Raw genomic sequence first — 14048 nt, forward strand, 5'->3', positions numbered from 1 at the left:
CATCATGTAGGAAAAAAAACTACAGAAATTGTAAAATTCCTCCTAAAATTATGTGCTCTTTGTCCTTTGAAAAAAGTTTTTCTCCTCTTAATGGAAGTTAGAAATTTAACTAATTATTTATCTTTCATATAGTCTTTCAAAATATTCTGTAATTGAGCATAGTCTTTAGTTAGTTCAACATTAATTCATTGAATACCACCTGTATCCCAGGCATTGAGTTGTACTGGGTACTCACATACAAATGTGGTGACCAGATTTCCAATATATAGCTCTGATGGAAGAAGGTTCCTAAAGCAGGGTTCAGTGCTCAACCACATCCATATTCGGGCCTCCTCATCTCTACTCCTAAAGCCCCAGACCCAGGAGCCATATTTTCTGAGTGTTTGTTGACTGAAAAAATCTTGGAAGAAGGAGTGAGGAAAGTAAATGTGTCTCTCCACACTCCCAGAAAAACTGAAAGATGTTAACTGAAGTCAGTCAGAGGAAATATAAGTACAGGAAGTATCATTTATATGTGGTATTTTGAATAACTGGATAAAAGTATACAATGGTTTATAATGAGGATATCTAGATTACTGTTGGCCCTAGCAAAAAGGGAGGAGAATGAACGAGTGGAGAGGAGAGAAAGACAGCTGAGATAAAAGGGAGGGGCAGAGGTCAGGGGGATTCAGGTAAATTAGTAGTATTGAATAATGTTAGAGATAATATAGGGAGATGTTGGTCTATGGGCCGCACTTAGATAGCCCTGCTTTAATCCACCCCTTCTTTTATTTTTATCACTTCTTTTTCTGTCACTTTTTCAATATGAAATTTCTGCTCTTTAGAAAGCTTCAGGTTACCCTTGATAGTATCAGTTGTATATTCTTTAATTTTTGTGTAATGTTACATATGAAAAGTTACAAATTAAAAGGAAAATAAATTTTAAAAAGTTGACACCATTATGACAAAAAGCTAACAGCTTTCATATCTTAAGAGCTTATTAAGTTTAATAGGAAAAAATATGAACACCCTGGTCCCTAAAATGTTGTCAAATTATGTGACTTTTTTTTTCTTTTTCGGCCACACCCTGTGAAACTCAGAGGTTACTCCTGGCTATGTGTTCAGTAATCTCTCCTGGCTCAGGGGACCATATGGGATGCACCGGATCTAACCAAGGTCGGTCCTGAATTCTCCTAATGCAAGGCAAACACCCTACTGCTGTGCTATACTCCAGTCCCAAATTATGTGAAAGTTGTTGTTTTTGTTTGGTTCTTTTTTAAAATTTATTTAAAGAAAATGCATCATGTAGTTGACGAAACTAATTATAATACATTTATATATATATATATATATAATGGGGAGGAGGGAGACTTGGGACATTGGTGATGGGAATGTTGCACTGGTGATGGGTGGTGTTCTTTATATGACTGAAACCCAAACACAATCATGTATGTAATCAAGGTGTTTAAATAAAAAAAAAAAAAGAAACTGTTTGCTCTCATAACTACCTAATTTAGCATATCTGCTACTTCCAAATAAAGAATGTTTTTAGGCACAAAAAAAAAAGATGACAAAAAGCAGTTATTAAAAATGTAGAGAATAGAAAGAAAAACTAAAAAATGTGGAAGAGAGAGGAAAGAAGAAACACTTCAGTAGCAAGTATGTTTTGTATTTTGTATCACCATGAACTCATTAAAGCAATAGCAGAAGGGTTTAGTATGCTCTTCTTTTTTTTTTTTTTTAAGGATAAGAGTTAAAGAAATACAGTTAAAAGGGTGTGTAAGTGGCAATTGTTGTTTGCACAGGCTCAGCAAAATATGGGAGAAATAGAAAGGAAAAGCCTTGGCCTAAATACAGGGAGACCTTACTCCTGAAGTATTCTGGCATAAGACCAACTCTGGGTTCCAGGCGTACTAGGTTGTCCAACCCCTGAGTCATTCTTTGTGGTCCCAGTAAAAGTTTTTCACACAATCGTTGTTGTTGGTATCAGATTTCTGTAGTTTGAGATCCTGGTTTCTGTGCATATCCTATATCAAAGTCAAGATGATGTGGTGTGTCCTCTGGTTTCACCTCACCATTAGAGGGTAATGCAGAGAGCCCCACCCTGAAAGCAGGTTATAGCTATTACTAAATCATCTGGCTATTAAAAGAACGCTGTTTGGAGTGAATCGATGCCAGGGCAGCTATAGGGTCTTCCCTGGTAGAGTTTTGCTTCTTGGTGATGTTATAGACAACTGTGGTTGCTTTCGTAGATGATATCCATGGTTCAGGGGTGAATGGACAATGTCCATTCTTCTGAGGCCTAAGCCAAGTCATTTTGACAATGTTCAGGATGTAAGGCCCCACTGCATTACACAATTTGTGTTTCTATCTCTATTAGATAAGAACTGGTTTGCATATGTAATATTTTCCAATTTTAATGTGCCTATGTGAAAAAGGAACAATGCCCCCAAGGTATTATTGGTGCATATGGGAGCCGAGGGAACAAGTCCAACAATCCCCATAACTTGGTTTTAACATGAACTCTAAACAGAGAGACTTTTCTACCAGAATTCCTTATTGAACAGATCACAAAACAACAACAACAACAATAACAACAAGAAACAATGGGGGAGGGCCGGAGAGATAGCATGGAGGTAAGGCATTTGCCTTTCATGCAGAAGGTCATCAGTTCGAATCCCGGCGTCCCATATGGTCCCCCGTACCGCCAGGAGCAATTTCTGAGCATGGAGCCAGGAGTAACCCCTGAGCACTGCCGGGTATGACCCAAAAACCACAAAAAAAAAAAAAAAAAAAAAAAAAGAAACAAAGGGGGAAATTGTCGCTATATAAGAGGATATTCAATAAAGGTTATAAGTCTTTAGAAATAGTTGTGTGTGTGTGTGTGTGTGTGTGTGTGTGTGTGTGTGTAAAGCTTTGATCTGTGATTTGGCCTTGTGGAGTCTGAAAACAGCTCCCCGCAGTCAGGAAATATCCTCAAAAATAATGTGACTTTTTAAAAATAGCAATCTAATAAGGTTTTTGTTTTCTTAGTGCCAATAATGTTAGTGCCAATAATCATGTGCCAATAATGGTTAGTTACTCTTTGTATTTTATTCATATTTTTTATTCTTTCAGAAACTCTGAAAGGAAGGTTGTGATATTCTCATTTCAAAAGGAAAAAATGGATGTTCTAGGATTCCCAAAATATTGGCAAAACTATGCTCTCTCTGTCTTTGTCTCTCTGTCTCTCTTTCCCATACACATACATAGACACACACACACACACACACACACACACACACACACACACACACACACAACTCAAGTTCTTTCCTGACTTGCCGTTTCCATGTTGGCCTTTGTCCATACTTCTCAATCCTGCCTCAGTCACCTGCTTCTGCTAGGTTTGTTGTTTAGGGCCAAGTTCCCTATTCCAACATCATGAGATCCTGTCAAGATCTGTTCTCCAGGGGATCTTAACCCCCTAGTCCACAGCTTTCACTCCACTGTATTTTCTGAGAACATGACATATGCGTTTGTATTTTTATACCAAGGGATTTGTCTTATTCATTACTACCTTGATGAGATAAAACCACATACAGTAAGAAGATGGAGGTAGAAACAGACAAATTTAACACTTTTTACTCTTTTTACAGCATTGCACCTATGCATGCTTTTCTGATTTCTGTCCCATATTATACCAGCATTATGAAAAAGAGATTTTTCTATGAGACCCTGCACTTAGAAGAATTTGCAATATTTTATTAGCCTTGGTTTGTCTTGAAAGTTTCAATATCCCTTACCTTCTTTTTTATATTTTCTCAATTCCTTTTCTGAATTTTTCTTCCCAGTTTTTACTCTGCATCTTCATCCAACCTTCACATTCTCAACTCATTTATATGGAGAGTTACTCTCCCACCAATAGATCTATCAGAGCCAAAATGGTGGATCAGATCTCTTTGGCTTCTACAATTTGGTTCTTTTCTTCTTCACATTTCTCTTTCTGCCTTTTCCCTTCCATTACTTTTCTCTCTATTTCTCCTTTTTTATTTCTTGAGCTCATTATTCCTGTTCCTGTTTGAATGATGTTAGCACTCCAATAAGACAGTCAATACATCTCAGAACTACTATCTTTCTTTGTAATTTTCTCAGAACTGGTCATTATTTCCTTGTGGGCATCTGTAGAGGAGTTAAGCCTGTTGGCAGAAATGTGAGTTTCCTCTCCCCACTAATGGTAAAGTCTGTTTGTATTTGCTAATAGTCTCCCTTGTAGCTTCACTAGTAGATTGATGGCACTGCTCATACATAACATAACATAACATGACATGACATGACATGACATGACATGACATGACATGACATACATAACATAAAACATAGCATAGCATAACATAACATAACAAAGTAAAACATAAGCTTTCTTATTTAGAAAATCTCAATTCTGATCCACATTTTTTGTCCCCCAATTCACAATACAGACCAGGCAAAGGGCCTGGATTGAGGTGTATATGGGGTGAATTTACTGTACCTCCTCTTTCTATACAGTCAGTGTAAAGAACACAGCCTGTGCTAAGAATTGGGAGGCCTAATCTTTTCTTTTATATATATATATATAAATCCTTCACCAGTGCAACATTCCCGTGACCAATATCCCAAGTGTCCTTCCTCCCCACCCCACACTGGCCTGTACTTTAAATAGGCTTTTTGTTTTGTTTTGTTTTGGTGGGCCACACCAGTTTAATGCTCAGGGGTTACTCCTGCATCTGATTTCTCTTCTTTGGTGCCTCATTTTTCATATGCTAGTCTTACTAGCTTTTATCGTGTCATGGAAAGTACCCTTAGAGCCCTTAATTCTTTTTTTGTTTGTTTGTTTGTTTTGGTTTTGGTTTTTGGGTCACACCCAGCATTGCTCAGGGGTTACTCCTGGCTCTATGCTCAGAAATCGTTCCTGTCAGGCTTGGGGGACCATATGGGATGCCGGGATTTGAACCGATGACCTTCTGCATGAAAGGCAAATGCCTTACCCTCCATACTATGTCTCCGGCCTCAGAGCCCTTAGTTCTGAAGAATTTCATTAACTGTTTATCTCCAGTTCACAATGTAGACTCATGCCCCATAATTTTTAATGATGTTTTATATAATTTCATAAAAATATTTGAGGGCTGAAGCAATAGCATAGTGGGTAGGGTGTTTACCTTGTGGCTGTCTTGAGTTCAATCACTACAAAGCCTATATGGTCTCCCAATCCTGCCAGGAGCAATTTTAGAGCTCAGAGCCAGAGTAACTCCTGAGTACTACCAGGTGTACTCCCCTCCCAAATTGATTAGGCAATATCCAAATTTAATGAAGAAACTGAGGTTTCATGAAGTTCAAAAGCCTGAGATCTCATAGAAAATAAGTAAGTAGGGGCTAGAGCAGTGGTGCAGCTGTAGGGCATTTGCTGACCTAGAACCAACCGTGGTTCTATCCCCTGGCATCATATACCAAGAGTAACCCCAGATAATCACCGGGTGTGACCCCAAAAACCAAATTTAAAAAAAAGGAAAAAAGAAAATAAATAAGTAGAGCAGCCTAGATTCCCACAAAGGTCACTTAAGTCTAATGCTCAGAGTTAAATATAATTTTAGGTGCTTTCTTCTAGTCTTAAAAACATAATGATTTTTTTCTTCTTTTTATAATGCCTTCCTAACGGGCAACTCTGTCATTGTAAATTATAAAATCTAAACATGTTATTGTACTTCAATCTAACAGATTTTATGTCTACATTTATGCTATGGTAGTAATGGTTAATATATGCAAAGATTTAACCCTAAAAGAATATTAGAGCAGTAACATTTAAAATATGAAAAAATCAAAAGGGATTTAATGTCCAGCAGGAGAGGACTATCAAAGTGAAGTATTATACTTAGAGAAAACGAATTACCCAGTTGTCATTGCCCAGGTACATGAAAAAGAAAAGTGAGTGGCTTCAAAATTTGTTCGTGATATTAATAAATAACACAGAATTTAAACATAAATTCATTTTAAAGCAGATACTATAACAATTTTTCAAAAGAAATAAGGAGAAACAGATATATAGTATATAAAAAGTATATATATAGTATATATATAGTATATAAAAAGTAAATAGTTGTAAGATAGAATAGAAATAGTATTAAGACTTTTGTTGAACATTTAGTGGAAATAAAAAATGATCAGACTTGGGGCCCAGAGAGATAGCACAGTGGCGTTTGCCTTGCAAGCAGCCGATCCAGGACCAAAGGTGGTTGGTTCGAATCCTGGTGTCCCATATGGTCCCCCGTGCCTGCCAGGAGCTATTTCTGAGCAGACAGCCAGGAGTAACCCCTGAGCACCACCGGGTGTGGCCCAAAAACCAAAAAAAAAAAAAAATGATCAGACTTGAATACCAAACCCATAGTCAACGACAATAGAATTGATACCCAGTTTACAACAAGCTGTACAAGTGGGAAACAGTTACACTAGCATTATGGGGGGTAAAGGAGGAAGATATGGAATGCATGCTGGGAACAGAGGTGGAGGGAAGACAATACTAGTGGTCATTGTCACTATGTGTCTTAAATATTTCTGTGAAATAATTGTAAGTAACTTTGACCACAATAAAAATGTAAAAAAAAAAAAAAAAAAGACTTGTTTTTTTCTCTCTTATAATATTTACTTTAAAATGGACAATGAGTGTTTTTACACTATTTTAATTCATTAAATTAAAACAATGCCTGAATGGTGTTTGAGGAATGTATAGACCTTGAAACTCCATCTTAGTCATTTTTACTGCTGGTGTTTTTATGCTAACATCTTCTCTGATTATACTCTTTGCCCATCCACCTACTGGATATAATTGACATTTACATATGTTGGAGATATTTTCATCAAACTGAACTCTTATCTGGCACTTTATATTTTTGGAATGCTCAAGTGGCAATTCATAGTTTATTTGATGCAAATGCCTTTTCTGACTTAAATGAACTAAATTACGGGCCGGAGAGATAGCATGGAGGTGGGACATTTGCCTTGCATGCAGAAGATCAGTGGTTCAAATCCCGGCATCCCATATGATCCCCGAGCCTGCCAGGAGCAATTTCTGAGCATAGAGCCAGGAGTAAACCCTGAGCGCTGCAGGGTGTGACCCAAAAACTAAAAAGAAAAAAAGAAAAAAGAAAAAGTAAAAGAAATGAACTAAATTACTTTTGAAGCACAACAGTTATTTATTTCTCTGACATAAAGCCTGGGTTATCTTTGCCTTCACTCACACTGTGAATGAAATTTTTCTTTTTAGAAAATAATATCTTTTTCATTCATTTTTCTTCTTTTTTGTAATTATGATTTCCCATTCAAATACATATATCCACAAATAATGAATTATGTATTCTTGCTTTCTTTAATAATTTGATGATGTTTGTTGCTGCAGTTCTCAGGGTCACCGGATGCCAGGAATTAAATCCAAGTCTTCACATTTATAGGTATATGTTTTGCTATTTTAAGCTGTATTTTTAGCCCCACCCTACTACCAACGTGTTTTAATTTAGGCTTTCATTGTTTTTTTCGATTTTATGTCACACATTAATTAATACTCATATCCTAGATTCATCATCTCATTTTGCCTCTCCTTTCAGCCTTATTTTATCGTTGGAAAGCCCATTATTCTTGGTTTAGCATTTCTCTGTCTTCATAACCATGGCAATATCTCTGCCAGCTTCCTTCATCAACTCTATACTTTCATTAACTCTAATTTTCTTTTAGAGAGTGTGTTTATCTATTTATATATTTTATTGATTGTGTAATCTAGTAGTCTTAGTTTAATCACTTTAGACTTTGATTCAGGCCTTCTTTGAAATAGTTATTCAGATATTTTAGAAAGAAGTTCCACCACTGGGCATAAATCTCTCTGATCCATGCCTTTTTATTTAAGATGTAATCAATTATAGAAGGAACAATTTAACTTAAGAAAAAAGATACCAATACTAATCATGCATTAATTTATCTGTCTATATAAACCCCCAAGATAGTGATTTTTAAAACACGAATGGCTAAGTACCCATGGCAAAGAATAATAAAAAATATTTGTGACACACAATAATAAACCCCAAGGAGATAGCCAGACCACATGGTGCTAGCAATTGAGCCAGAGTTAGCTATGTGCAAGGTATGCACCCTCATTCCTATCCAAATTCTTCAGCCCCTCACTGTGTTTTCTAAGATTTGCATATCTTCTAATTAACAATATATTTCTTCTTTCTTCAAATGGTTGTTTCTCTACACCAGATTCTTATTGATCTTCCAGAAATATGTCAATGCATTGTTTTCTCATATTTAGTGCAACATGTGATCTATGTTATTTCCTCTTTGAAAATTCAAGACAGCTTTTTATAATTGCCTCTGTTGGAATTGTGGTACTTTTAGCACATGCCCTACCTAGGTTCAATTCCTAACACTACATGGTCTTGTGAGTATCACCAATTGTGGCCTTGGAGGCCCTTGAGCATGTAGGGTGTGACCCTGTAGATCCCTGAGCCCTGGTAGTCTCTGGCACTGCAAGACCTGAGTAGTACCATTTCCTCAGATCCTGACATTGAACCTCTAGCTTGATTGTCTGGTTATTGTAGGCAGTAACCCCTCTGCCCCTGAAGCACCATTTGGGAGTTACTGTCTGCCCCTTAAAAGAAGTGCCAATGCACTATACTATTTCTTATTCCTTTTTTATTATTATTCCTTATTCTTTTCATCAAAGGTACAGATTCTGTTCCTTTGTTCTTTAGGTTAGTTGATTGTACTCTATTTGTTTTCTTTTATTCACCAGTAGTAATTATTTGAAGAGCCTTTAAGGGTTCTGTAATGAAGAATATTTATTGTACTCAATAAAATTTGGATTTGTACTATCAGAAAAAGAAAAACCTTCTTCAGAATGTCTGTTAAAATATGCGGTGATACTATATTATATAGTATCTTAAAGAAAGGCAGACATAAGTAATTTCAGAACTGGAAGAGAAATTATTTCTTCCTCAGATCACCTCAGACTAAAACATGGAAACACAGCATCACTTTTTGTCTTCTCAAAATGCTTTAAACCTCTGAGTTAATGGGAAGAGGGAGGTAGGTACAACACCTATGTCATCTAAGGGCACCTGGTAAACATTTTTGGCTTCCAACTCAGGCCCAACAGAGAAAAAGATAGCATTGCACAGGTAAATTCTAGAGTCTTTCACATGTAGCTGGAATGTACTATACCTGGTATATGTTGAATGCTTTTCTGTCTAGACTCTATTGACTAAATTTCAGCTAAATAAAAATCTTTCTTACCTGCTTATTAGTCCTTGGATGAAACTGACCAAGAAAAGACCCTGTGAACTAACTACACACATCATGACAGGGCACTAAGGTCAATACCTTGTTAGAAAGTGCCCAAAGCATAATATCTTTTAATTAACTGCACTGAGGGGGGGTTATATTAAAATCCTTGGTAAATGACTTGCTTTTATTTTGAGTCATTTATTAACTTCAGGAGTGTGGAATGCATCACATAGAGACTAATTTGTGCCATAGAAAGGACATAAATCAGAGTTTTAGTGTGGTTTCCTTTTAATTAGAACTCTTAAAATACTTCACACTTTCAAAAGCCATTGTGTTCTGTTACTCATTATTGCTGGGAAGTTGGGTAAAGAAACACACACATACACACACCCCAATCATAATCATCTATAGCCATTATCTAGATAACTGCTGTTAATATATTGCTGTATTTGCTTCCAAAACTTTTTTCTTATTTAAGCAATTTCTTCTTCAAGAGAGGTAATATAGTGGTAAGCTTTTGTCTTGCAGAAAGTAGATTCAGGTTCAAGCACCACATCTGATCTACTTTAACTCCACCAGGAATGATCCATGAACATAGAGACAGGAGTAAGCCCAAAATCAAACCAAAAGTTCATCTTTAAAATTTAGTGAATACTGGGGCCTGAGTGGTGGCACAGGGTAGGGTGTTTGCCTTTCACATGGCTGACCTAGGACGGATTGTGGTCTGATCCCCTGGGGTTCTAGAAGGTCCCCCAAGCCAGGAGCAATTTTTGAGAGCATAGCCAGGAGTAACCCAGAGTGTCAACTAGTGTGGCCCCCCAAAAATAATAAAAAAAATAAAATTTAGTGAAGATTAACCTAAATGTTAAACTTATTTTTTAAATATCAACCTTTTGATCATTTAATTAGCATTTTCACCTAAATAGAGTATTGGATTTTTAGAAATAGGTCATGGTTTCCAGGAGCCAGATAAGTCTGGTAAATAATAATTAAACTAAGTAATACGAGTTTGGTGCCAACTCAATTGTAATTGATTTTCTTAGACAGCTCAGAAATTGGTTCCAAGAGGGCACCCATGTTAGAAGTGTTTTGACTACGAACAAGAACTGAGAGTTTTATTTTTCTAAAGGATATGTGCATGGAGTCAATGAACCTTCAGGAACCATGACCTTGGAACTGATCCAACACTGTGCTTCTTGAGTATATAGGGCATCATCAGGCTTTTACTCTTGATAAACCTCTGTTTGCTCATCTTTAATGAGATGTTCATAATGTCCACTTTTTTATAAACTGTTATGAGAATCAAATTAAGCCACAGATATAAAAGTTTATTTGAAAATTCTTAAGCCATAGACAAACATAAGTCACTATTGTTTAAGTATGTTTGTCAAATTAATATTGTTTCTTTATGGGTACTCCTAGTAGAGACCCAGTTGGTCTATGTATAACCACATCATCAAAACATTAGTGGATAAAATGATATACATCTCTTTTGCTCTCCTTAAGTCAACAGCTATTCTTTCAAAACTGCCTTACCTCTATCATAATGTTGCAATTAAAAAATATTTTTGTTGTTCTTTGTCCACACTGGTAGCGCTTAGGGGTTACTTCTGGCTCATTTCTCAGGGACACATTCTTGATAGTGCTCAGGAGAACCGAGATTTGATCCAAGAGTCCCACAAACATGCAAGGTAGGTAAGTTTTATTATTGAGTCACCCAAATGTGGGCAAGAGAAACCATAAGAAGGCTAAATAAGATTTGAATCACCATTTGTAGCTTTTTATAATATAGGGAAGTATTATTTCATTCTAGGGTATTTATTTTGGAATTTCAAGGAATTTTGTTAATTTCTTTTAAAATTTTTTTGGCATTTAAAATCCATCATGAAACTGATTTCACAGAACAGAGAATCTGAGATCAGCAAGGTTTCTTAGGAGATTTCATGACACATAAAAGAAAAAGATTTAAAACTGTTAGTTATCTATACAAATGTGAGACAATAACTATACCATCCTTAATATGTCTGAATAAATAAAATTTTAGGCATTAATAATTTAAAAGTATTCAATAAATGTTAGTTACTATTTATACTGCTATGATTAATATAAAAATTAGAGTTTGGGGCCAGAGAGATAACTTAGTGACAGGGCCTTGTACGGGGCTGACCCGGGATGGACCCAGGTTTGATTTCTAGCATCCCATATGGTCCCCCACACCTGCCGAAGCAATTTCTGAGTGCAGAGCCAGGAGTAACCCCTGAGCACCACTGGGTGTGCTCCAAAACAAAAAATAATAAAAGTTGAATATCGAAAAATTCAGTATCCATTGCTATCTAGTTTTTTCTAGGGATAACACTAGTTCATATGACTGGGGAAGGAGTATACTGTGCCTTGGACGTGCAAGACATGTAATCTAACATACTTGAGATATATCCCCAGTCATTCTCAGAAACTTTTTTTTTGCCATAACCAACAATACATAAGGGTTATGCCTAAATAAGTACTCATGAATTACTCCAGCAGTGCTCAGGAGACCATATGAGGTGTCAGAGATTGAACCTAGGACAGTTGTGTGCTGTGTGCAAGGCAAGTGCCCTACCTGCTGTTCTATCTCTCTAGACCCTCTCAGTAACTTTTAACACATGAAATAGATTTCATCAATAATGTACTTCTGTTACTCATATCTAATTCATGGATATGAGTATTTGAATAATTGATTTATATTTGTACTATTAATTTTACATGATTTTATTTTAATTATATATTGGACACTGTGTTATTTGTTAGACACAGCAGAAAGTTAAACATATCCCCAGGCACATGGAGCTTACTGTCTAATAAGGACACAACAGCAAACAAATTTTTTTTATTAGGGATGAATATTTTATAAGAACTTGACTTAATGGTAGTTGTGAGGCAATATGATTCTAAGAGATCATGTAGATTAGTGAATATAATCTTATGTAGATGAGGTGTGGCAAATAAGTGTCAGGGAAAGTTCCTTTAAATAAACAATATGTGACCTGAAATGTAAAGAATTAGTAGTAGTAACATAGCAGAGAGAAAGCAGCAAGTTCCCATGGGAAGAAATAAACAAAGGCCTGATGTTGGAAATAATAAGCCATACTCATATCTGAAGCGGTAATAATGATGAGTATTGTAACAGAAAATGAGTGAGACTAGGAAATAGAGACACTAATGCAGGCAGAGTCTTGAAGACCATGATAGTTATTGTGATCTTAAAATTTACATCAATGGGAAGTCATTGATTTAAACAAGGATGTGATCAGATATTTATATTCCAAATTTCACTATAAGAATAGTAGGAGGGGAAGGCTAGAGCAATAGTGCAGCAGTAGGGTGTTTGCCTTGCACACGGCTGACCCAGGACAAAACTCGGTTCAATCCCTGGTGTCCCATATGGCCTCCCAAGCCAGGCACGATTTCTGAGTCCATATCCAGGAGTAAACTCTGAGCATCACCAGGTGTGACCCAAACAAAACAAAGCAAAACAAACAAACAAAAAAAAAACAAAAAAGAGTAGTAGGAGGAAAAAGACACATCAGCCCCACCTAGGTAAATAGACAGAGCCCTCAAGCCCTCAAGGGCACCCCCTCCTCTTAGTCAATGAATGTTAGGATGGGATTTAGTAAATACCACTCTACTAGCTTGACTATAAGGAAACAATGCACACCTCCACCATAAATAAAGAATGAAAATGGTAGCTCTGATGAGTGAAAAGTACCAACCACCTAATTAGTCTTTCAGATAAGAATTTTAGAGAAGAAATATGGAGGATGTTCATAGAACTCAAAGAAAGCATGGAAGGAACTGAACTTGTCACAAATAAGAAACAAGAGGATATAAGAGTAGAAATGAGAAAACTTCAAACTGAAATAACAGAAATGAAAAATTTGTTAGGCAAAATGAATACCACACTGGAAAGCTTCTCTAACAGAGTAACAATGGTAGGGGACAGAATCGTGAGCTGAAAGATGAAATGCATAACAACTCCATGCAACAGAAAAGGTTGGAAAAGAGCCTAAAACAAAATATCAGGCAATGGGAAAAGTCCACAAGGAATGTGAAAAGATGAAAATAGAAGTCTTTGATAAACTCAACAGAATCAACATAATAGTCCCAGAGACCAGGAAGAAAAGTCCCATGAGGTATCAACAATCACATACATCATTGTAGAAAACTTCCAGAGCGGCCGGGCGGTGGTGCTAGAGGTAAGGTGCCTGCCTTGCCTGCATTAGCCTTGGATGGACTGCAGTTCGATCCCCCGTTGTCCCACATGGTCCCCCAAGCCAGGAGCAACTTCTGAGTGCATAGCCAGTAGTAATCCTTGAGAGTTACTGGGTGTGACCCAAAAAAAAAAAAGAAAGAAAGAAAGAAAAGAAAAGAAAAACTTCCAGAGCTAAAGACTGCATGCAACCAAATACTTCATGTCCAAAGAGTACCAGCTAAAAGAGATTCAAAGAAAAGCATCCCAACACACATCCTAGTCACAATGACAAACCCCACCACTAGGGAAGAAATACTCAAAGCAGCAAGATCAAAAAGGGAAATTACATTCAAAGAAGCATCCTTAAGACTTACAGTGGATCTGTCACAAGAAACCCTCAAGGGCCGCAGACAATGGTGAGATATAGTGAGAAAACTCAAAGAAATAAATGCATTGCCAAGAGTACTTTAACCAGTCAGACTCACAATCATGTTTGAAGGAAGAATACACAGCTTAATGGATAAACAACAGATTAGAACCTTTACAGACTCAA

The 14048-nt window shown here is 36.6% G+C and overlaps 1 non-coding gene across 1 annotated transcript; it reads right to left on the bottom strand.

The window, feature by feature from the left end:
* Positions 1–4414: 4414 nt before the first annotated feature.
* On the bottom strand, positions 4415–4547 carry LOC126026973 (small nucleolar RNA SNORA51). Its single transcript, XR_007502154.1, has one exon. It is a non-coding gene; the product is annotated as a small nucleolar RNA SNORA51 (small nucleolar RNA).
* Between the last annotated feature and the right edge of the window lie 9501 nt (positions 4548–14048).

The sequence above is a fragment of the Suncus etruscus genome, chromosome 13 (genome assembly GCF_024139225.1).
Source record: "Suncus etruscus isolate mSunEtr1 chromosome 13, mSunEtr1.pri.cur, whole genome shotgun sequence".
Taxonomy (NCBI): Eukaryota; Metazoa; Chordata; class Mammalia; order Eulipotyphla; family Soricidae; genus Suncus; species Suncus etruscus.